Source organism: Macaca fascicularis, chromosome 17 (genome assembly GCF_037993035.2).
Source record: "Macaca fascicularis isolate 582-1 chromosome 17, T2T-MFA8v1.1".
Lineage (NCBI taxonomy): Eukaryota > Metazoa > Chordata > Mammalia > Primates > Cercopithecidae > Macaca > Macaca fascicularis.
The window spans coordinates 4,570,751-4,593,560 of record NC_088391.1 but is presented as its reverse complement, the minus strand read 5'-3'; the positions used below and the strand labels follow the sequence as shown (position 1 = coordinate 4,593,560).

The 22,810-nt window shown below is 45.6% G+C and overlaps 1 protein-coding gene and 2 long non-coding RNA genes across 13 annotated transcripts in view; 1 reads left to right on the top strand and 2 right to left on the bottom strand.

Moving 5' to 3' along the window:
• SPATA13 (spermatogenesis associated 13) overlaps positions 1-22,810 on the bottom strand; it is a 327,141-nt gene that overhangs the window by 252,548 nt on the left and 51,783 nt on the right. The window lies entirely within an intron of this gene.
• LOC141408950 (uncharacterized) lies at positions 9,846-11,242 on the bottom strand. Its single transcript, XR_012426762.1, has 3 exons — positions 11,142-11,242; positions 10,450-10,552; positions 9,846-9,982 (listed from the first exon to the last, which is right to left on the bottom strand). It is a non-coding gene; the product is annotated as an uncharacterized lncRNA (long non-coding RNA).
• LOC141408948 (uncharacterized) lies at positions 10,466-15,700 on the top strand. 2 transcript variants are annotated; one of them, XR_012426758.1, is made up of 3 exons: positions 10,466-10,544; positions 10,858-11,258; positions 15,456-15,700. It is a non-coding gene; the product is annotated as an uncharacterized lncRNA (long non-coding RNA). The 2 variants fall into 2 exon arrangements; XR_012426757.1 differs by having other exon boundaries at positions 15,438-15,700.

The window sequence follows — 22,810 nt, the reverse complement described above, 5'->3', positions numbered from 1 at the left end:
GACCCAGTGACCTCCCAAGCGCCTCACCTCCTAACACCCTATAACTAGGGGTTAGGATTTCAACATATAAACTTCAGGGGGACAAAAACATTTAGTCCGTTGCAGCCAGGTTTCTCCACTGTGAGGTTACTGCTCTCCCATTGATTTAAACTGTGCTTCATTTAAATGCAATCTGAATGTTGTCTGGTCACTAACTCATAAAATGTGGGCTTGACGAAACTGAGACTGTAGCCGTTCCAGTAGCTTTGTTGTCTGTTGTTATACTGATGTACTGTGAGCTTTAGAACTCATTAAGTCATCTGTGACAGGCTGGTCCATTCACAGGGAAAATAATCTGGAGGCAGAGTGGCCTGATGAGGCTGGAGAACAGGTGCAGTGAACACGGACAAGAGAAAGTGCTAGAAAGGTAGGCGGGCACGGTCAGAGAGAGAAATGGCTGACTTGAAGAAGATGGCAGAGGTAGAGCAGATCCAGGGCATGTTTGCTCCAGAGGCACCCACTGGAGGCGGTGAGGCCACACAGTGAGGCAGCAGCCTCTCAGAAAGGAGGCAGGCAGGGAACGGAGACCTCAGGAGACCTCCTTAACGGAGGTCATTAAGGAAGTCGTCTCTGGGGTCTCCCGGAAGAATGCTGGGATGGTAAGTGGAGGGCCCTGATCCCTATGAGTGAGGAAGGAAACTGGACATAAACTCAGCACAGCGACTAAGAGAAGGCGGCTGGATGACATGTGCCGTGGAGAGCAGGTTTCTGTTTTGTTTTCTGTGATTTTGTTTTATAAAGGGTGAGACATCAGCAAGAAGGCTGCCGCCTCTTCCAGACCCTGAGTGGAGGAGGATGTGGGGGAAGGAGCTGCCCCGACTTGAGTGGGCTCAGGGAAGCTGTGTTCTTGGGTGGCGGCCAGGGTTCAGTTCAGCAAGGACGTGGAGGAACATTTAGTGATGACATGGGGGAGTTTGGTTTCCTGCAGAGGGTTCTGGAGAATCTGGCAGGCAAGTTTGGGAGGAAAGGCCACCGAGGGATGCAGGCCGGGGAGAGGATGGCAGTCAGAGGCCAGAGGCGCCAAGCATTGTGATAACTCAATCAATATGCGAAGGAATGTGTATGTTAAGTAGCTCGATTTAGCCATCCCACAATGTGTACAAATTTCAAAACCTGCTGTACATGATAAATACATACAATTTTTATTTGTCAATTAAAAAATCACATATGATCCTTCACTCCCTCCTCCTACACATCCCTACTGAGTGCTCTCTTTGTGCCCATGGCGCTTTGGCAAAGGGGAGGCAGATGAGAATAAAACCAGGTCCTGGCTGTGGAGCTCACCCTCACGTGGGGCACACCTGGGGCCACTGCATGGTGAGCGCTGGGAGGAGGAGCCTGGTCCAGGCTGGCTGAGGACAGAGGGCAGGGCTGGGTCTCAGGTAGGGGACCCGAAGGCCAATCCCAGGGAGGACATCTGAGCAGGGGACTGAAAAGGTGGACGCTTCCAGCCCATACATGCTGAGGAAGCATCAGATCTGGGAGACGAGAGGCTGGAGGGGGCAGAGGCCCTCAGAGGACCTGGCCTGGTCTCTGGGTTTTATTTTGAGTGTGATGTGAGGAGGGAGTGTCCAGAGCAGAACAGCCAGAAGCTGATGTCATGTGGCAGACCTGTGGCATGGGTTCAACCCACCTGAACCAATGGTCTATAAGCATGAGCTCCATCAGCAGCTGGGAGGACAAAGCATTGCTCAAGTTTCCCCAAAGCGGCCAGCTGTAGGCAGCACTGGCTGTTTCCCAAGGGCAAGTCAGCAGGAGCAGTGATCGTCTTTAGCTCCTAAGATTCACAGACTATGAGGAAAGAAGTGCTACTACTGGGCAGGGCATGTGGTCTCTGGGAATTGACAGCCTCCACCTCGATGGGTTCTCTGTGCCAGATGCCCACCAAGATCCCGGCTCCTCTGGAAGCTCCTGGCTCCTCCACCAGCCAGTGCTCACTGGGAAGTCTGAATTGGTTATCTCGGCTACAAAGAAAGGCCTTATGGTTCAAGGTTGCTGGCACGTAAACTCTGAGGAGGTGCTGGGAAGTGCGTCCCCTGTCCTGAGTCTCCCCCCAACCCCCATGGGGCACTTTGGCTGTGCTAACTTGGAGACTGGCACTGTCAGATGGCAGAATCATGACCACAGAACGCCATCCACAAGCATGCAGTTTGCAACAGTTTCCAAAGTAATTGCCTGGTAAAACCCACTCCAAATCAAAGTTTAAAAATCCCGATTCTTCTCTCAGTCTTCAAGAAGGGCTATGAAGGATGGAAGGTAACAAATGCATGTGGACACATGCAGATATGGTGCACATGCACACACATACACACAACCCCTTATGCAGTGCAGCTCAGGCTCAGTCATGAAGATACTTCACTGGGTCTTCCTTACACAGTTCCAGACACACTGAAGCCCAACTTTTATAAGAACACGGAAAATTAGAACTGGATGGAAGCTCCTTCGTCACCTGATCCCCATCCTCTATTTTGCAAATAAGAAGTGCGGCTCCATAGAGGTAAGGTGACCCAGGTTCACAGAGCTCTGGAGCGGCAGGGCTGGTGGGAAGGCAGAGCCCCTTGGCTCCCAGCGCCGTGCACCTTGGTGCCATTGGAGGAGAATTTCATCCCGACTGTGTGCCCTCACCTCTCTTCGTCCTGATCAGCCCCCAGTTGGTACCTGGCCTTCTGCCACCGGCCCTTTAATCCTTCCTCCAAAGATGACAGCCTCACCCAGACAACTGAGTGTGATTCTCAAAATACCCCCATGGGTGGGTCATGTCTCCATCCAGTGACGCTTCCATTGCACATAACACCTTTCGACCTCTGCCTCAAGGCAGCAACAGCAGCGAAAAGTAGGCTTTGAGTCAAAGATATCTAAGTTAAAACTTAGTTCTAAAACATAACAGCTAGCTGTGTGGCTTTGGGTGAGGTACTTAACTTCTCTGAGCCTCAGCTGTTCTTTTTTAAAAAAAATTTTTAATTAAAAAAAAAACTTTTCCTTTAGGTTTGGGGTACATTTGAGTCTGTTATATAAATAAACTCAGGAGTTTACTGTAAAGCTTATTTCATCACCCAGGTATTAAGCCTAGTATTCATTATTTTTTTCTGCTATTCTCCCTTCTCCCACACTCCACTCTCAAGTAGGCCCCAGTGTCTGTTGTTCCCTTCCTGGTGTTCATGAGTTCTCATCACTAAGCTCCTATTTATAAGTAAGAACATACAGTATTTGGTTTTCTGTTCCTGCATTAGTTTGCTAAGGATAATGGCTTCCAGCTCCATCCTTGTCCCTATAAAAGACATGGTCTCATTCTTTGTTATGGCTGCATAGTATTCCATGGGGTATATATACCACATTTTTTAAATCCAGTCTACCGTTGATGGGCATTTAGATTGATACCATGTCTTTGCTATTGTTGAACAGTGCTACGATGAGCATTTGCATGCATGTGGCTTTATGGTAGAATGATTTATATTCCTCTGGGTGTATACCCAGTAACGGGACTATTGGGTCAAATGGCAGTTGTTTTTAGCTCTTTGAAGAATTGCTACATTACTTTCTGCAATGGCTAAACTAATTTATGATCTCACCAATAGTGTATAAGCATTTTTTCTCTACAGCCTTGCCAGAAGCTGTTAATTTTGACAGTTCAGTAACAGCCATTCTGACGGGTGTGAGATAGTATCTCACTGTGGTTTTAATTTGCATTTCTCTAATATTAGTGATATTGAGCTTTTTTTCATGTGCCTGTTAGCCACATGTATGTGTTCTTTTGAAAAGTGTCTGTTCATGTCATTTGCCCACTTTTTTTTTTGTGACAGAGTCTTACTTTGTTGCCCCAGCTGGAGTGCAATGGTGTGATCTCGGTTCACTGCAACCTCTGCCTCCCAGGTTCAAGTGATTTTCCTGTCTCAGTCTCTGGAGTAGCTGAGATTACAGGTATGCACTAGTACGCCCAGCTAATTTTTGTATTTTTAGTCGAGGCAGGGTTTTGCCATGTTGGCCACGCGGACTTCAAACTCCTGACCTCCCAAAGTACTGGGATTACAGGTGTGATCCACCATGCCCAGCCGCATTTGCCCATTTTTAATGGAGTTGTTTGCCTTTCTCTTGTAAATTTGCTTAAGTTCCTTACAGACGCTGGATATTAGACCTTTGTCAGATGCACAGTTTGCAAATATTTTCTCTCATTCTGTAGGTTTTCTGTTCATTCTGTTGATAGCTTCTTTTGCAGTGCAGAAGCTCTTAAGTTTAATTAGAGATCCTATTTGTCAATTTTTGCTTTGGTTGCGATTGCTTTTGGTGTCTTTGTCATGAAATCTTTGCCTATGCCTGTGTCCAGTATGGTATTACCCAGGTTGTCTTCCAGGGTTTTTACAGTTTTGGGTTTTACATTTAAGTTTTTAATCCGTCTTGAGTTAAATTTTTACATGGTGTAAGGAAGGGATCCAATTTCAATCTCCTTCATATGGCTAGCTAGTTATCCCAGTACCACTTACTGAATAGAGAATTCTTTCCCATTGCTTGTTTCTGTCAGTTTTGTCAAAGATCAGATAGTTGTAGGTGTGCAGGTTGTAAGTATTTCTGGGCTCTCTATTCTGTTTCCGTTCCACTGGCCTGTGTGCCTGTTTTTGTACCAGTACCATGCTGCTTTGGTTACTCTAGCTAAAACATGTAGTATAGTTTTAAGTCAGGTAATGTGATGCCTCCTGCTTTGTCCTTTTTGCTTAGGATTGCCTTGGCTATTTGGGCTCATTCTGATTCCATATGAAATTTGAAATAGCTTTTTGTAGTTCAGTGAAGAATGTCATTGGAACTTCTCAATAAACCAGGTATTGAAGAAACATACCTCAAAATAAAAGAGCCTTATATGACAAAACCACAGCCAACATAATACTGAACAGGCAAAAGCTGGAAGCATTCCCCTTGAAAATTGGCATGAGACAAGGATGCCTTCTCTTACCACTCCTATTCAACCTAGTATTAGAAGTCCTGGCCAGAGCAGTCAGGCAAGAGAAGAAAATGAAGGGCATCCAAATAAAAAGAGGAAGTTAAACTATCTGTACGCAGATGACATGATCCTATATCTAGGAAACGCCATAGTCTCAGCCCCAAAGCTCTTCACCTGGTAAACAACTTCAGCAAATTCCAGAGTACAAAATCAGTGTGCAAGAATCACTAGCTTTTTCAATTATAAAATGGACACACTTATACTTACTTGACAGCACTAATGAGAGGATTAAATGAGATAATGGAAATGAAAGTATGTGTCCTGAGCATAAAATAGCCTCTCAGAAATGTTTTGTCTTCCTCCTTTGGGGATTCCACCTCAGAAACGAAAGCATTAGTATAAATGACTTGGCAGTGCCAGATCTCTGTCTTCTGAATACAGCCAGAGCCTATTTGGATTCAAGTGTAGCCAGTGAGACTGGAAATCAAGTGAAAAACACAAGGCACTCCCCCTACATGAGTACTGACAACAATCTTCTGAGAGATCAAAGACAAGCTTTTTTTTTTTTTCTGACATTCACCAAGTCCCAAGGGTTGTGCTGGGTGGTGAGGTTACAACAGAACGCAGACCATGGCCCTTGTCCTGGAGCTTGCAAGTCTCCATGTGACACAGCTGGCATCATTACTGGGGTAAACAAATGCACAGCTGTCCAAGAAAGGTGATGTTGAAAGATAACTTCTGTGGGGTTGAAGACATTCTGGAAAGTTTGTGTAAACATAAATCTCGCTACCTGACAGGTCAACCAGTGAACCTATAGCCCCCCAACATAAATCATAAGAAAGAGCAATTAGACAATGCCCCCAATAGTTAGCTATTATTTACTGACCTGGCATGTTTTATCAAACTTAAAAATAAGCAACTAATAAATTATCTGAATTTCATGATTACGTAGACCGTTTTGAAGCCATGAGTTTCCCACCAAGAAAGTGATGACGTTAGTAATTTCCTCTGTTAGAATCTCCAATCAGGTCATCAATTATTCTAAGTAATGTGTAGCCCTGTGGCACACAGAGGAGTCTCACATGTGTGAGCTGTTCGTTTGTCCCATGTATAGTAATCACCCAAGGCAGAAACTCTAATGCTTTTCGATTTTGCCTCGATTTTCTCAATCGTAAAATGGAGATATCAGAATTACCTACTGAAGGGATAGTGGTGAGCATTAATGAGTTGATATAATTAAAGGGATTTAAACAGTGACTGAATCAGGTGAGTGGGTTTTCTATTATCATTGTTAATCTAACCTGATACCCAGATAACAATATCAGGTAGAGAGTTTCCAACACTAGAATCCTTCCTTCCACTTACGATCAAAAGATGTTATCCTATGTAAGCTTTCTGAGTTTGGTTTCATGCCCAGCAATAACTAAATTTATGTGGCCACATAATTATGTAAAGGTAAATAAATACAAAGACATAACATTCCAACAGGGGATCAGGTGTGGGGCCACAGCCCGGCCAGATGAGACCTCATCTTGGGTTGGGTGTATGAGGCAGGAATGACACTGCCAGGTTTGAATTTGGCCATGAACATCTCCTTTGTGCATTCCATGGTCCATTACCACAGCATCCATGGAGTGAAGATATAATAACATGGAGTTAGGGTGGCGTGGGGAGGAGTTTCCACACTAGCTGCTGAGATTAAAAGAGAGGAAGGGAATCTGGAGTCTCTCTCAGCCTAGCTTCCTCTCACGAGTCCTCCCTGGACCCCCAAGGGGAAGGCTGGGCTCTGAACCTTCTCTCCCACCTGACCGCAGTGTTGGTTTAGGGTCAAGGTGCTCAGAGACAAGAGAGGAGCTCACACATATATATGGTGTGGCAATTCCAACAGGCCAGGCTTGCCCGTCTTCAGGAAGTAACACTTCTCACGATGGTTGGAGGTTGGGGATAGGCGTAGGGTGGAGAGAAAACAAAGAAGTAGAGTTTATGCCCCAACAAGGTAAATCGAATTCCCAACCCTGCACCAGTCCTTTCAGTGCCTTTGGTCATAAGACATTCATGCAGAACATCCCTCATCACCCAGTCCCATATGGATGCAGTCACAGGACTCAGAAGATGCCCTGTCAACGCTGGCTTCCCTGAGGGGTTCCATCTAATAGCATCAGAAACCACTTCACTAGAAGTGAACTGAAGAGGCCCCTCTGCAGATAGAGGGGAAAGTTCAGGACTTTGCCAAAAGGACCGACAGCTGCAGTGGGAGTGCCAAGCGCCACAGGCCGAGAAGTGGCCTAGATTAAGAAGTTCCATTTCCCCTTCCCCTGTCAAGGATAGGGAAGGCCACGCTCATTTTATGTGCAGGACGATGTGAGGAGCAGAATTGGACCTGTGGCCAGATCAGCTTGGAAATCTCATCAGACACACACAGCAAGGTACTTGTCTTTTTGTCATTCCTCTCCAAAAAACAAAGCCACCAAAAGAGAGAGTCTTCTCATTCTAAGTACCACGTATTCACAGTTAAGAAGGCAGGGCTGTCCAAAGAAGCCATTCCTTCCATCCACTCAAGATACATCCATGCATATATATTCTCGCCTATGTGCCAGACACTGTGCTGGGCTCTGTGGACACGGCAGCAGGCAATTCACACAACACAGAACTTACACTGCAGAAGAGAAGAAACAGTCAAACATATATAATTGACAGTGACATTTAGGACAGAAGGACAGAGGGCCATGGGGGCATGTGAGGTGAGCACGTAACCCCATCACATGTCTTGTATGGAAATGGAATAACAAGTCTAAGGTAAGTGTATTCTTTTGCGACTTGAAAAGCTGAAATGCAGATCTACGTCGTTAACCAGATGTGTGAGCTTTGTCTGTCCACCCCTTTCCAGAACTTCCAAAGAATCTCTAAATGGGACCTAACGCACTTTAAAGCGGACATATAGTAGATATTCACTGAGGCTGTTCTGGGCACTGTGTTCTATTCCTTCATCACTTCTAGTTTTAACTTTTCCTATTTATTCATTTGATACAAACTGACTAACTTCCTCTATTCAACTGTTTCGACATCTCTGACATTCTGAGGGGTGCCCGTCATCCAATCTTTCTATTGTAACCATGAGCTCTACCATTTTAGAGGACTTTTCATAGAGGAATGTGTTGACTCCTTCCATCCATAAAGCCTGTTGTTAACATACTTTCCAGATCGCTTGAACCACTGATGCTAATATGAAATATCCTCATGTCTTCTTGCATCCTCTTTTCTCCCCTTTTCCTGGCTAAATGAACCAGCGGTCTCACACTGCATGGTTGCTGTGGGGAGTGATGGGAACTCCGGGCTTCTGGCCTTAGAAGTGGCAGACGAAGGATCTCTCATGGTGTCCTTGACCTGACCCCTCTTTGTGGGCTTCTTCACCTCCTCCTCCATGCTGCCCTCCCCATGGTTCACGGTGGCCCTTAGCACAGGATGCCTGTTCTTCAGAGTGTCCCCGCAGGGTAGAGCTACCCAGGAGCCTGTCAGGCCAAGGACAGAGAGGCTGCTGTGGTTCTCTCATTTTTACAGACTCTCTATGCCTCAAGCACATAGACACCCCCTAATAACACTTCCTTTGTGAGTTCACTGATGTTTGGAAAACCCCTTGTAAATTCCTACTTCATGGCATTAACAAGAATCCATTCCTGAAAATGTGAATGGTTCTGTTGGTTTCAAACAGCCATCAAGAAAGCTAAGGGATTGTTTTGGTGTCTTAAAATTCTTGTCTGAGTCTCAGTGGCTGAGACAGCAGCCCCAGAATCATACAGAATCAAAACCCAAACATTGTCTTCCTCACGTCAGCAGATCCCAAGGACGACAGGATGGAGCCCCAGGTGTCTTAGACAGCTCAGCCAAAAAGTGGGTGCTCCTGGGACATCTAGTGGCCATAGAGAAAAACACTCCCACCCAGGTAGTAGCAAGGGAAGCCTCTAAGGGTGCTTAGGTATCAAGTGCATTTCCCCTCCCCACCTCTAGCCAGGTAAGAAAGCCGAGATCCTGGCCGGGTAAGAACAGCTCACCCAATTTCCCATCTCCAACAGGAGGTGTTGGTACTTATTTCTCGTAGATCATTTCTACCTGAATTTTGTTATGCAGGAACTCCACGTGAATCAGCCATGGCCTGAGTGGTTGAGAAGTTTTAGCGGCCTAGAGTTCACTAGGTATTTGCATCTAAATGCAGTGATTTTCCAAATTCTATCACGCATTCCTTTGTGGATCATGGCACGGAGGTAGAATCCTGGCTCTGAAACTCCGTGCTGCCTTCCCTCCTGCCAGACCCTCCTGAATTCCCTGATTATACAACGCAAGCAAACAAAAATGTTCTTGCCGCTCAGACACTTCATGCTTAGTATCTAAAATAAGAATGTCGCGGAGAAAAACAAGTTTGTGCTCTAGCTACTGACAGGTCTCAGAAAATGGAAACAAAACAGTAAAAGAGAATTCCTGTTTCTCAGCCCGAAGAGCAGCAGGAGAGAAGAGAAAATCCAAGAGAACTGGGAATTAGAGCTGTTACACAAGGTAGAGAAAGGAAAAATAAAAAACCAAGGTTCCCAGTCCCAGAATATCCCTGCAGGAAGCTAAGTGGAACAGTTTTCCACAGAAAGCAAGAGACATGTCCTATAAATAATGTGGTGGGCAGGGCAGCGGGGGGCGGGCAGGATCCCCTGGAGGAAGCGGGGAAGGGCTGCACAGGCCCCTGAGCTGCTGGCTGCCTCCCGCCACAGGAACGCAGTCGCGGGTCCAAGGCCAGGATGTTGAATATTTATATTCTGCTTATAAAATATGCCTTTTATTGAGAAATTTAGACACACTCTACTGTGTCCAAAGAGTCCTTAAAGTCACATCCTTTCCATTTTCCATGTTCTCTTGTCAACAGGCCAGTACCCACAGCCTGGCTTTCACTTGGAGACGGGAGGGTGAGGAGAGGTGCTGTGGTGGAGATGCCTCGCAACTGCCCGGAACATGACTGTCTCACATCATGGGCTTAAAAGAAAAAAAATACATATGTTTCTTTGTATCAATAGTTAGAACCCTGAATGGAAGTGTTGGTCATTCTGAATTTTCTAAAATTTATTTTTATTTTTTTAATAATAGTTTGTTGTTGTTTGTAGAGATGGGATCTCGTTACGCTGCTCAGCCTGGCCTCAAACTGCTGGCCTCAAACAATCCTCTGGCCTCGGCCCCTCAAATTGCTGGGATTATAATCCTGAGCCACTCCACCAGGCCTGTTCAGAATTCTAATATACAACGAATTCTTAATGATAACCAAGAAATAAAGACTTGGAGCTCAAACTGTGCCCCTGAGGCCTGCAATTCCTGAGAACCGTGCCTCCTCCTCCCATTCTTCCATTTGGAATTGCGTTAAGCACAGAGACCCGAGCAGCCTGGACACAGCGCAGGATGAGGGTGTAAGAAGCCAAACCCCGCCTCCAAACACAGGGACTCCTCACCAGCTGGTAGGGCTTCAGTGCGCACAGAGGAAGCGAAAGGACGGGCAAGGTGCACAGATGAGGTGGGAGGACCGGAGCCAGGACGTCTGAACCTGGTGAGGAGCTGCAGGGGTGGGCCAGGGGTGAGGAGGAGGAACAGGTGCCGGGGAACTCCTGGGACCCCAGGCTGGCGGCCACTGCCTCCTCTGTCCCTTGGGCACCCTCCCTTTGCCCTGCCCTGGAGAACGTAACTCTTAGCAGGCTCTTGCAGCCCGGACTTTCCATGGCACTGCTGCCTCTGACTCCAATCGCTACCACTTTCCCCCTAAAGCTTCCACCTCTGAAGATTTGCCTCATATCATCTCCTCTGTGTAATCTCTTCTCAGCTTCCCCTTACCCCTAAGTCCCCACCCCTCCATCCCCAAACAGGGAGCATTGTCTCCGGTGGCTCCACTCTACTAGACCAGCAGGGAGACGAGGAAGCTTCCTTCTATGGACCACCCGCTGGGCATAACCTCCTCCCCTAAGGGTGGGGTGTGCATGAGTGCCCCAAGTGCCTTCGCCCAGGCAGGTGCGAGGGCGTGTGAAACCGGAGGCGAGAGCCTGGCAGGCTGCACACCTGGGGGCTGAAAGCAGAAAGGGAGGGATGCCCAGGCAGTCCTTAAAGGGACCTGGGGAAGCTTCATCTTCAACCGCGGACAAGCGTCATTCACCTGAAATGCCAGGACCAGGAAGTCCTGCCGGCCGCAGGCACAGCCTGTCCAACGTGATTGGACATCACTTCCTGCCGTTCATGTCCTCTTGGAAGGTCAGGTGGCCTCTGCAACACGGTATGTGCCGCGTGGACACTGGGGAGGGGAACGAGGGTCTCCGAGAATATCAGGAGGCCAGCCCCCGCAGTGCTCACTTGGAGTTCAGGTGCTCAGTAACCTTCATAGAAGGTGGGGGAATCCGGAGAAGAAAAGAGCTGCTCCCACAGCCACCCAGCCGGTGGATGGCAGATACGGGTCTAGAGCCTGCTTAGCTCACAGTACGCTCACCTGAAAAACAGCTGGAAAACCCTCAGGTAACACAACTCCGGTATTTCAGTACTGAAGTTAGCAAACAGCACATTCTTTTGAGAAGTGGGTGAGGCCTCCCAGGACGGTAAAGCTGCACCAGTTTAGGATGCCTGCCCCTTTATTTGGGTGTCTGAGTGTTCCACAAATGACTGCCACTACCACATGTGGTGGGTGGCGCGAGGCACCTTGGCCATAAAGTCCTGCCAGCACGGGACTCAGAGACCGTGCTCGTCAGCGTCGTGCGTGGTGCCTGCATCTGGAGCAAGACAAAGGCAAGTTTTAGAAGGTGCTTCCACATCCCGGCATTGGAACTTCTGGCTGGGGCACAGCACAGAAAATGCCTTTGCCTCTTGTGGATTCTTGCCCAGGGCTGAGAACTGGCCGGCTGCCATGCTGTGTCCCGGGTGCTGCTCCAACCAGACGCCAGCTGGGTCCCTCCTCCTTTCCCGTCTGTGTGCCTGACCAGGGACAGTGGCCCCTGAGAGATGGCTCCTGGGTCTCTCTATGTGATAAATTTGCTACGAGGTCTCCTAGTTTGAACTGCTATTTCTATAACTTGTAATTTCAGCCTTGACTTCTCCTTTGCCTTAGGACACTTTATGAGAGTGCGCCCTAATATTAATCCTATACAACACGAGGCAGCCCATCCGTGCTGTCTGTTTTTGTTTTGTTTTGATAATCTCCTCTTATAACAAGGATATTTGATTTCTTGTTAGGATGAGTCAAGTGGGTAAATTTGGTTCCGGAAACTGACTTATCAGCATTATCAGATTTCAAGGAACTAGACTGCATTAAAGACTTCAGTCTTTTGTTACCAACTAAAAATCAACTATTTTTAAATATCTACTATTTTCTCATAAATTCATGGTCAGTTTCTCATAAATTCATGGTCAATATCAATACTGTGACTTCCCCAGATGGTTCAGAAAAAGTCTGACAGGCCAGGTGCAGTGGTTCACACTTGTAATCCCACCACTTTGGGAGGCCAAGGTGGGTGGATCTTGAGGTCAGGAGTTCAAGACCAGCCTGGCCACACAGTGAAACCCCATCTCTACTAAAAATAAGCTCGGCGTGGTAATGGGCACCTGTAATCTCAGCTACTCGGGAGGCTGAGGCAGGAGAATTGCTTGAACCGGGGAGGCAGAGGTTGCAGTGAGCTGCGATTGTGCCACTGCACTCCAGCCTGGGCGACAGAGCAAGACTCTGTCTGAAAAAAGAAAGGAAGAGTCTGAAAATGTCTGTAAATGGAAAGAATCCAATTTCCCTCTTCTTGGTTTGTGAAGGCTCCTGCAGATACTGTCTGTTGGCTGCATGATAGACACTTGAGGTACTTTCTTCAGGATATTTACACATACGGTGCACATGCCTTGCTGACAAACAGATCATCCACTCCCTTCACAGCCCATCAGTTTCGCATTTTTAGTAGCCTGAGGTTGGCATCATTGCATATATATAACAGACTCCCTATATAGGCCTCCTAGATACTGCATGCACTGCTTAAGTTGCATTACAACATGTTACATTTTAAACTTTACTGTGACCACTGATAGCATCTTAGGTGCAGTCACATCACTTACTAATGGGGATACATTCTGAGAAATGTAGGTGACGTTGCTGCTGTGTGAACAGTAGGGAGTATACTCACACAAACCTAGATAATGTAGCCCACCACACAGTGAGGCTGCACATTGTAGCCTATTTCTCCCAGGCAACAAACCTGCACGTTACTGTACTGAGTACTGTAGGCAGCTGTAACACAACGGTAAGTATTCGTGCATCTAAACACACCCAAATGTAGAAAAGGAATAGAAATGTGGTATTATAATGTCATGGGGCTGCTGTCCTGTATGCGAGGCATCGGTGACTAAAACGTTGTCATGCTGGGCACAGCTGTACTGCTGCTGTTATTGCTGTTGTTGTTCATATCTTACAGCAAAGGAGACGACACAACTGGAGAATCGATACACTTGTTTTAGACTCCTCATCATGTCCAGGGTTAGAATCTAGGCATTTCTTATCCTTTTAACCTTAATCCTGAATTTCAGTAACATTTGGCAGCCCCTGCGTCTGCTTCATTAATATGAGCTCATTTCTTATCCTTTTAACCTTAATCCTGAATTTCAGTAACATTTGGCAGCCCCTGTGTCTGCTGCATCAATATGAGCTCCTATATCCCCATTACTTTGCTTTCATAAGTCCTTTTGGTTTGGTTTGTCATTTTCTTTGAGTTTCTTACCATGACTTCTAACTTGTAGTTTTCATTTTCTTCTATAATAAAGAAGGTATTTGAAGCTGTTTCCTCTAAATACAACTTTACCTGGATGTGATAAATTTGCTACGAGGTCTCCTAGTTTGAACTGCTATTTCTATAACTTGTAATTTCAGCCTTGACTTCTCCTTTGCCTTAGGACACTTTATGAGAGTGCGCCCTAATATTAAATAGTTCAGCTTGGGTCTCTATACAATTTATTTATCTATTTTTTGGATTCTGATCAGAGACTGATGGCTCTAAAATCTCTGCTTTCCTGAACTATCTGAAATGTTTTCATCATCAAGAACCTAATTGAATTTTATAAATTTCATAAAGTACAAAGGACAAAATATTATAGATTCTATATTTGTAGGATGTAAATTTTATATGTATTATTATATGAAATTATGAATGTAAGATCCTCTTCATCTTTGATTAGTTTACTAGATCTACTAAATTATTACATGAAAATATTTAAAATCATTCATTATATTTGTGCTTTACCAAGTTCTGTTTATATATTTTTATTGGCTTTTGCTTTATATGTTACATGTTGCTTTGTGTGTTATATTGTATCTTATTTTCTAAACAATATAAGGTAATACTAAAAATGCAATAGTCATCTGGAAAGTACAAATTAAAAGCATACTGAGGCATCGCTACACTGTGATGTGATGTGTGACAGTGAATTTTCTGTGTCCACTTGACTGGGCTGAGTGATATACAGGTGGCAGGTGAAATACTATTTCTGGGGTGTGCTGAGGGTATTTCTGGGAGAGATTAGCATTGGAACCATCTGGCTGAGTAAAGACGCAGCCTCCCTGATGTGGGTGGCATTGGCCAATCTTTTGAGGGTAGGAATAGAACAGAAAGGCATCAGAGAGAGTGACCCTGGCAAAAAGGACATCTGTCTCCTACCCTGGGACATTGGACATTGATGTACCTGGTTCTTGGGCCTTTGGGCTTGGACCAGGACCGATACCATTGGCTTCCGTTTCTCAGGCCTTTGAGTTTAGACAGGAACGACACCAGCTCTCCCACATTTCCAGGTTACAGACAGCAGATCCTGCGCTTCTCAGTCTCCAGGATCACATGGGTTAGTCCCTCGTCGTAAGTCTCTTTCCATATATCTATACAGATTCTATTGGTTCTGTTTCTCTGGAGAGCCCTTGCTAATACAAGTGAAAAAGCCAATATGAAAAAGAGATAAAATACCAAGGATTGATGACGATAAAGAGGAACTCCCACACTATACTGGGAGTATAAATTGGCACAGCCACTTTGGAAAACTAATAGGATTTACTAAAGCTGATGAAACTGCCTTTGCAACATTTGTAACAGTGAGAGAAATTTAACCTAAGGGACTCCATCTTGCTTCTATTCTCACAAGCTAATTGCCTTTGTTACCTTTAAAACAAAGATGGTAACAGTCCCTCCCTGAAACGAACTCCCTCCCTGCTCAGGGACCGAAACTGCCTTTGTAAAATGAATGGAGGGTCACAATGTTACGATTACGGGAGGAGTGTGAATTCTGCTAAAAGGAAGGCTTAAATGTTCTCTGGCTTGCTTTTCTATAATTCCTTGCCTCTTAGGAGTCATGTGGCCAGAGATCACAGGATTGATGACTTCTCCAATTGTTCCTATAGATAACACTACTATTATTTTGTCTAAGATCGTTATTCTGAGATGTTTTTCAGACTTCTGCATTCTGGCAGGCAAATGAATGACTGCACCTGACCCGTGACTCATGACTCAACCAGTCCTGTGGACCCCGCCTGGAGGTGGACTCAGTGCACCAGGACCATTTTCCACACCCCTCTGATTTCATCCTCAACCAATCAGCAGCACCCTTTCCTTAGCCTGCCGTTCACCAAATTAGCCATAAAACCCCTACCTAGCCTTTGAGTTCTCAGAGAGGCTGATTTGAGTAATAAAGTAATAAACTCCTGCTCTGCTTGGCTAGCTGTGTTTATTAAACTTGTTCTCTACTGCAATCCTGCTGTCTCAGTGAACTGATTTTATCTTTGCAGTGGGCAACAAGGATTTGGTGATTACACTGATCAATATGCAATTACATCTCTAGGTATATATCCAATAGAAATGGGTGTATGTTTACCAAAGATGTGTAAGAATGTTCATAGCAGCTTTATTCATAAAGTATTCAAACAGGAAACCCAAATTTCTATAAACAGTACAATTCATAAATAAATTTTGGTATTATACATTGGACATCTATACAGCTACAGGAACTAACAACAAACTGTTGCTACCCACACATCATGGATGAATCCTGCAAACATATTGAGTGAAAGAGGCCAGACACAAAAGGGTACATACCGTATGACTCCATTTAGGTAAAGTACAAAAATAGGCAAAACACTAGCCTAGACAACATAGCAAGACCCCATCTCTACAATAAATTTAAAAATTAGCTGGTTGTGGTGGTGTGTCCTAGCTACTTTGGAGGCTGAGATAGAAGGATCATTTGAACCCAGGAGTCAGAGGTATCAGTGAGTCATAATCACACCACTGCCCTCCAGCCTGGGCAACAGAGCAACACGCTGACTCTTAAAAAAAAAAAAAAAAAAAAAGGCAAAAGAAACCAATGGTGTTAAAAGTCAGGATAGTGGGAACCTTCCTAGGATGGGAAACTGACTAGGAGGTGACAGGAGGAGGGTTTCTGAGGCTGTTTCTTAACCTAAATGCTAGTACACGAGTGTTCACTGTCAAAATCCAGGCAGCTACACACTTGCCTTAGATGCTTTTCTGTGTATGTGACACACTCCAGCAAAACTTTAAAAAAAACTAACACATGGCTCTGCACAGTATTTATCATGAAACAGAACATACAAGGCTTTGTATTTTTTACAAGGTAGAAGAATTCAAGTTTGAAGGAAAATTGTGCCAGGCATTGTGCTAATCCCTTCTCACAAATCACTTTAATTGTCCACATTGCCCATTGAGGTGGGTACTATGATCCCATTCTCCAGATTAGGGAAATGAGGCTCAGAATGGAATCAGTTCATCTGAGACCACACACGTGCCACCTGACCATGAGGAGGTGAGGAAGGCAGCCCGGTGGGCCGAGAGCCTGCAGTTGGAACAAATCCCAGCAACCCTGTGGCTCAGCCTGTTTTGCTGTGTAGAGCAAACATGATCTTTTCCCACGTATTTTATAGGACTTGCTTAGTGATTCTCCACAACCAAAATGAAGCCTTAGCATTCTTCCGTTGAACTTCTCGGCTTCCCTTGAGGACTGATTTTATTTCATCACCCTTTGTCATGAGTCTGGTATTGTTTACAGTGTGATTTTACACATTAAATTTCCTCCATAACAACATTTACTCTACAATGTTCGACCTAATTGAATGTAACAATCTTACAGCTTGTTTAGGGCATTTGATGTTTTCACATCACAGCAATTTAAACTGAGAGAAAAAAATGCTTACGCAAAATACCTGTTTCCAAAATCTTTGGTTTTTGGAAAAGGTGCATATAAAATAAGGCTAAAATGCAGAACATAAAACCTCATAGAAGGAGAAGAAACATAATACAAAGGTCATGGTTGAATATTAAATGTAGCTCTAAGCTTTCTGCAAGACAAGAAGAACATAAATCTTATCTGATAAAAGGAAATAGATCAGTTATTCAAAGAAGACAATCTTTCAGGTACAAATTTCCAAGAAGAACGCCACAGAAACATACAACTTTGTCAAAAGGATTGGCAATGAGTGATATAAATTATACACAGAGTGATATTCAAAAATGTCATTATAAGAGGAAAATTTTATTTTTAGAGAGTGAGTTCAAGGGAAACACAAAAGAATAAAGGAAGAAAGGGAGGGTTTGAATTTTAAAAGTCTCCCAACTTATTTCTCCTGTCTAACCGTAACTTTGTACCCATTGACCAACCTCTCTTCACCCTGCCTACCTCTGCCCCCACCCCCGCCTCTGGAAACCACCGTTCTATTTTCTGTCTCCAGGAGATGAATATTTTTTTTTAAGATTCCACATATGAGTGGGATCACGCAGTATTTGTCTTTCTGCGTCTGTCTTATTTCACTTACCATCATGTCCCCTAGGTTCATACACATTGCAAATGACTATAGTTAACAATAATGTAATGTATATTTCAAAATAGCTAGAAGAATGAATTCTGACTGTTCTTATCACAAAGAAATGGCAAGTGTGAGATGATAGATACACTAATTACCCTGATTCGATCATTAAACGATGTAAACGTGTTGAAACATCACACAGTACCCTGTATATTGTCATGTGTCAATCGAAAATTAAATCAAAAACAGGCCAGGTGCAGTGGCTCACGCCTGCAATCCCAGCACTTTGGGAGGCCGAGGCGGGCGGATCACCAGGTCAAAAGATCGAGACCATCCTGGCCAACATGGTGAAACCCTGTCTCTACTAAAAATACAAAAATTAGCCAGGCGTAGTGGCAGGTGTCTGTAGTCCCAGCGGCTCGGGACGCTAAGGCAGGAGAATCGCTTGAACCCAGGAGGTGGAGCTTGCAATGAGGCATGATAGCACCACTGCACTCCAGCCTGGCAACAAAGCAAGACTACATCTCAAAAAAAAAAAAAAAAAGAAGAAGAAGAAGAAGAAATTAAATCAAACAAACAAAGGCAGCAGAGGCCCACGAGGCCATCACTGTGGTGTGGCTTTGCAGCAGAGCAGGCCCGGGCCGGGCTCAGGAAGCCACTCCCCAGCCAGGGCAGGCACCCTCCACCTCCCGGGCTTTAGCTTCTCATGATGGAAGGAATGGAATGAGTACTTTCCCTGACTGCCTCCTGGTCAGAGCACCCTGTGAAAAGCAAAATGCTCCACCAGTGTCAGTCCATCAGCTTGCCTCCAAGCAGCACCATCAAAATAGAAAAAAACCAACGCCACTTCCCAAGGTGGTGGGGCAGTTAAAGTTGCCACCCCCTATTCTCCTGGCAGTCCTTATTTTGAGGGTGACTTCCATTTGTTCCACTTACAGTCATTACAAAATAGAGTCAGGAACGGTATTTAATAGGAAACCTCAGTGTGTGATGAATCAGCAGAGAATCACGAAAATGTGAGCTTTCACTCTGAGCAGGCCACGCCCAGTATTTCGTCCTTCCCCTTTGGCATAAGGCTAAAACAACAACAAAAAATCCCCTCAAAGTCATGAGAGACATAAAATTTGGGGACAAATTCACTGAGGCCTTTATTCTCCAGAAAAGCATGTTGTTTTCTCCAAGCTGACAATGGTGAATTCTAAGGTGGAGATTACCAGTGAGCTCAAGACTGTGTGTGTGTGAGATGCATGTACACGGAAGTGTGCGTTCACGGGTGTGTGTGTGTGTGTGTGTGTGTCCACCAAGGCCCAGAACCTGGGAGGTGCAATGTTCTCAGTGTTCTTCTCCTGAGTATCCCCATGGTTGCTACAAATGATTTCCCAATCCATCAAGCTGCAGGGACCAGTGCTGCTGAGATGGGAGAAGTGGACGCGGTGTTTGGCCACAAAAAAGGGCAGCATCCACTACATAAGCACCTGGACTCTTAGGCCCCGCCCCATTACTCCGGCTGCGCAGTCCCCTGCGTGTTTGTCATAGCCAAGACGCAAGTCCAAGGCGAGGCAGCTAAGGGAGAGGAGGGATGCACCACCAAGCCAGAGAGGCGGCGCGGACAACACCCAGGCCGGCCGCTGCTGATGTTCCTCTACATGATCTAAGCTGAAGGAGAAATGTGACCTCGCCAACACCTGAAACACACACTTGAGATTTAATGAGTTTGTGCGTGTTCCACTCAACTGAGCCAATACTGGCGTTATTCACTAAGACACACACTGCAAAACGGTTCACTATCAACTCAGGCCACTTGAGGATGTATTTATAGAGAGATTTTTATACATTTGCATCATCCTGTCAACTGTAAACCTAAACAGACAGTAGGCTTCTGAGGAACTGTTTTTAAATGCACCGTTCCAGTGGTATTTCTCAACATGGGATTCTCAGACCACATGTGTCAGAACGAACTGGGAGAGCTTTAGTAAGATGCAGATTCTCGGGCTCCACAGCTGGCCAACTGAGGCAGCCTCTTTGGGATTGGCGCTTAGGGATTTCTGTCTTTCTCAAGCTCTCCCAGTTATATGTACGCACTATGCATTTTGAGAAGCTCTCCCCTTTGAGTTAGTTCAGTGAGGTTTACCCCTTGGTGATGAATACACCAGAGACCGCCCGTGAGCCAGTGCTCTGAGAAGCGAGTTAGCGCACAGGCATGGACGTGCGCTTAGTGCACAGTGGCGGACGTGCACTTGTGTCTCTGATCTCAGTGACTCGTGAGGATCGGCACCAGTGGCTTCACACAGCAGCCTGATTTGCTTTGGAAACGGAAGCACTGTGAACATGCAACATCTCAGAAACAGGCCTATGGATCTTTCCACAAAGGCTAGAACTGCATCATTGGCTTTCCAACTTGAACCTTTACATTTTATGTTCATTTTTCCTGTGTCTCCCATTCAACTAGGGTTGAACATTTCCATTGAAACGAATGGAGCTTATCCATCAGCCTCAGGGCAAACAGTGTCTCCCCAAGACTTAGGAGTAAGAAAAGAGCCACAGAACGACCTTCTGGAACCTGCTTTCTCCCTCACAGCCCACACTAGGTGGTCACAGCCGACGCTCCTGTGACACAGAGGACACTGCGCTTTCTCAGAAAACGTGCCTGAACGCAGCTTGCGCTGCCCCTAGAGTTGGTCCACCTGCCTTGAAATGTGACACACATGGCTGCCTCTGTGCCCCACACGAACCAAGAGTAAGGAATTCCCCAGTACACTTTCTAAACAGACTTCAGGCAACATTTTTCAAATAGGATGAGGAAAAGGCAAGGCCTGTGGGTCAGATACATTCCAGTTGACCGTTACGCCTCACTCTGATTCCACCTGCTCTTTGCTAAGCTGCCATCGGTGGCCAAGTCCTCTCTGCCCTTTGCTCGGCTGAGGTCAGCCTTCCTTTACCTGCCTCACACTTTCCCACCTTCCTTCTAGACATGGCTTGTGTGTGACCTTCTCGTGGGTTGAGTGAGAATAAACGGGATGCCCATATCCACCACTCATCCTGACAACTGTTTCCCCAAGCCCAGCCCTCACCTCCCTTCTTTTCTACTTTCTGATAGATATTTTCCCATCGACAAGAAAAAGAATGAAAAGAAAACATTTTCTTAACATCACCATGATTCCTGGCACAACTGCATGTTCATCTGTGCTTCCAACATTGTTTAACCTTCGACCTATAAGGTATTTGATAAAACGGATACTGATATTTTGTTTAGCTTTACTTTATGATGGTATCTTTTACACCCTGTGAGATTTCTATTTACACGTGAGATTCTGATTCTGAATCATTTAATTTGGACACAGGCATCATAGATTATGCTACTCTGACCTGGGTCAAAATTTGTCAATAGGGAAAATGGGCTTGAGAGAGAGAGAAACAAAAACCCTTTATCTATAAAATTCAGGTTGAAACTTCCTTTATTAAAAATCCAAATAACTTATATAACAATTAAATTGCCAGGAGATTCTTCAAAACATGCCACCTTTTATTTAAGAAATAAGCTTCTCCCATTTTCCAGTGTGGTTTGGAGCTACTGTGGGTTGAGAATCAAGCTAAGTGGATAGGGCTGCACCATTTCAGCCACATCCTACTCCTATCCCACAATGTTCCTATAGATAAGAGCACAGGCAGGCATTGTGATTTTGCTGTATTTGTTGTTTCACAGTAAAACTGCCTTAATTGTGCTTGTCCACATGCAGCTGTAACCATGTGATCCACCAGCACCTGGCCTCATTGTTCGTACCCCCTAAGTCTCCGGGTCTCCCTCCCTAAAATACTGCAGTATTTCAGTTCATGGTGCTCCAATCTGAGCAAAAGATGCTTGTAATGGGGCCAACCACAACCTCTATCCTCAAAAACTGGGAAGAGTTTTATAAAGGAACGACAGCAAACAACCAGCAACAGCTGAAAAGAAGGGCCTCAGACTACTAAAAAACTTAAAGTTGGGGTGCTTTGAAGCCACCCTTTTTTCCCCTTTCAATTGGAACAATTTGGATCCATAGGAGAGGAGGCCCAGTTGGATTTTCCTCAGGTCATTTCTCCTCATTAAAACTGAACTTTACAAAATTGGTGCTTGGCAGGCTCTGTGTCCTAGACCCCTGTCTCCCCGGACCCCGAGGATCTATTTACCCTGGCCTTCCAATGTCCAGTGTCCTGGTGGTAGCCTCCTCTCCAACCCCACCTGCGTGTCTGTGGAACACAAAAGTATAGTTACACCTGGTTTCCTGTGAAAGGTGGTGCTGTGAATTTCTACACTCCATACTCTAATGGCTACCTGGGGCATGCTCTTAAAAACATATAGACAGATGCTGTTGGGTGAGCCATATACCACCTGGGAGGCCTCAGGACTTAACTTCTCAAGCCTCCGATTTTCTGATTTGAAAAATCAGGTTTGTGAGACACACAGGGCCTTTGTCCAGAGCAGGATGCAGAGAGAGCACTCAGGGGAGAGCATCTCCCTCCTCCCCAGGCCGGAACCCTGACTCGCTCTCTCTCCTGTCTGGCTGGCACAGGGCACTCGCCATTTGGTTTGGCCACCCAGCATCTCAAGCCTGTCTGTGTTTGGGGGATTTCTGCTGAATGGCCTTTAGTGGAAGTTTTAGAGGAACTGCTACTTGAAATGCTCGTCTGAGTATGCTCACCTCACCAAATGGTGCTTTGATTGGCCAAACATTGCCCGGCTTCAGTCTTCTTGCTTCTAGGGCAGCTGCATGCCGCCTGGTTCCGCCGGTCAGAAAGGCCCTCACGACACATAGGAGTGAGTGGCCCAAGCAGGGAAGGTCAGAGCTCGGCCTGTCTTTGGTGGGGACGGTGCTAGAGGTAATTCAAAGTGTGCCTTCCTGGAGCAAACATGGTGTCATTATGACAGCACTGATAGCTGTTCTTAAACCAAGTTCTGGTACAGAAAACAATGGACAAAGCCAACTACAGAATTCCCCCAACCCCCGTCACATGCAGGATTGGGAGAACACATG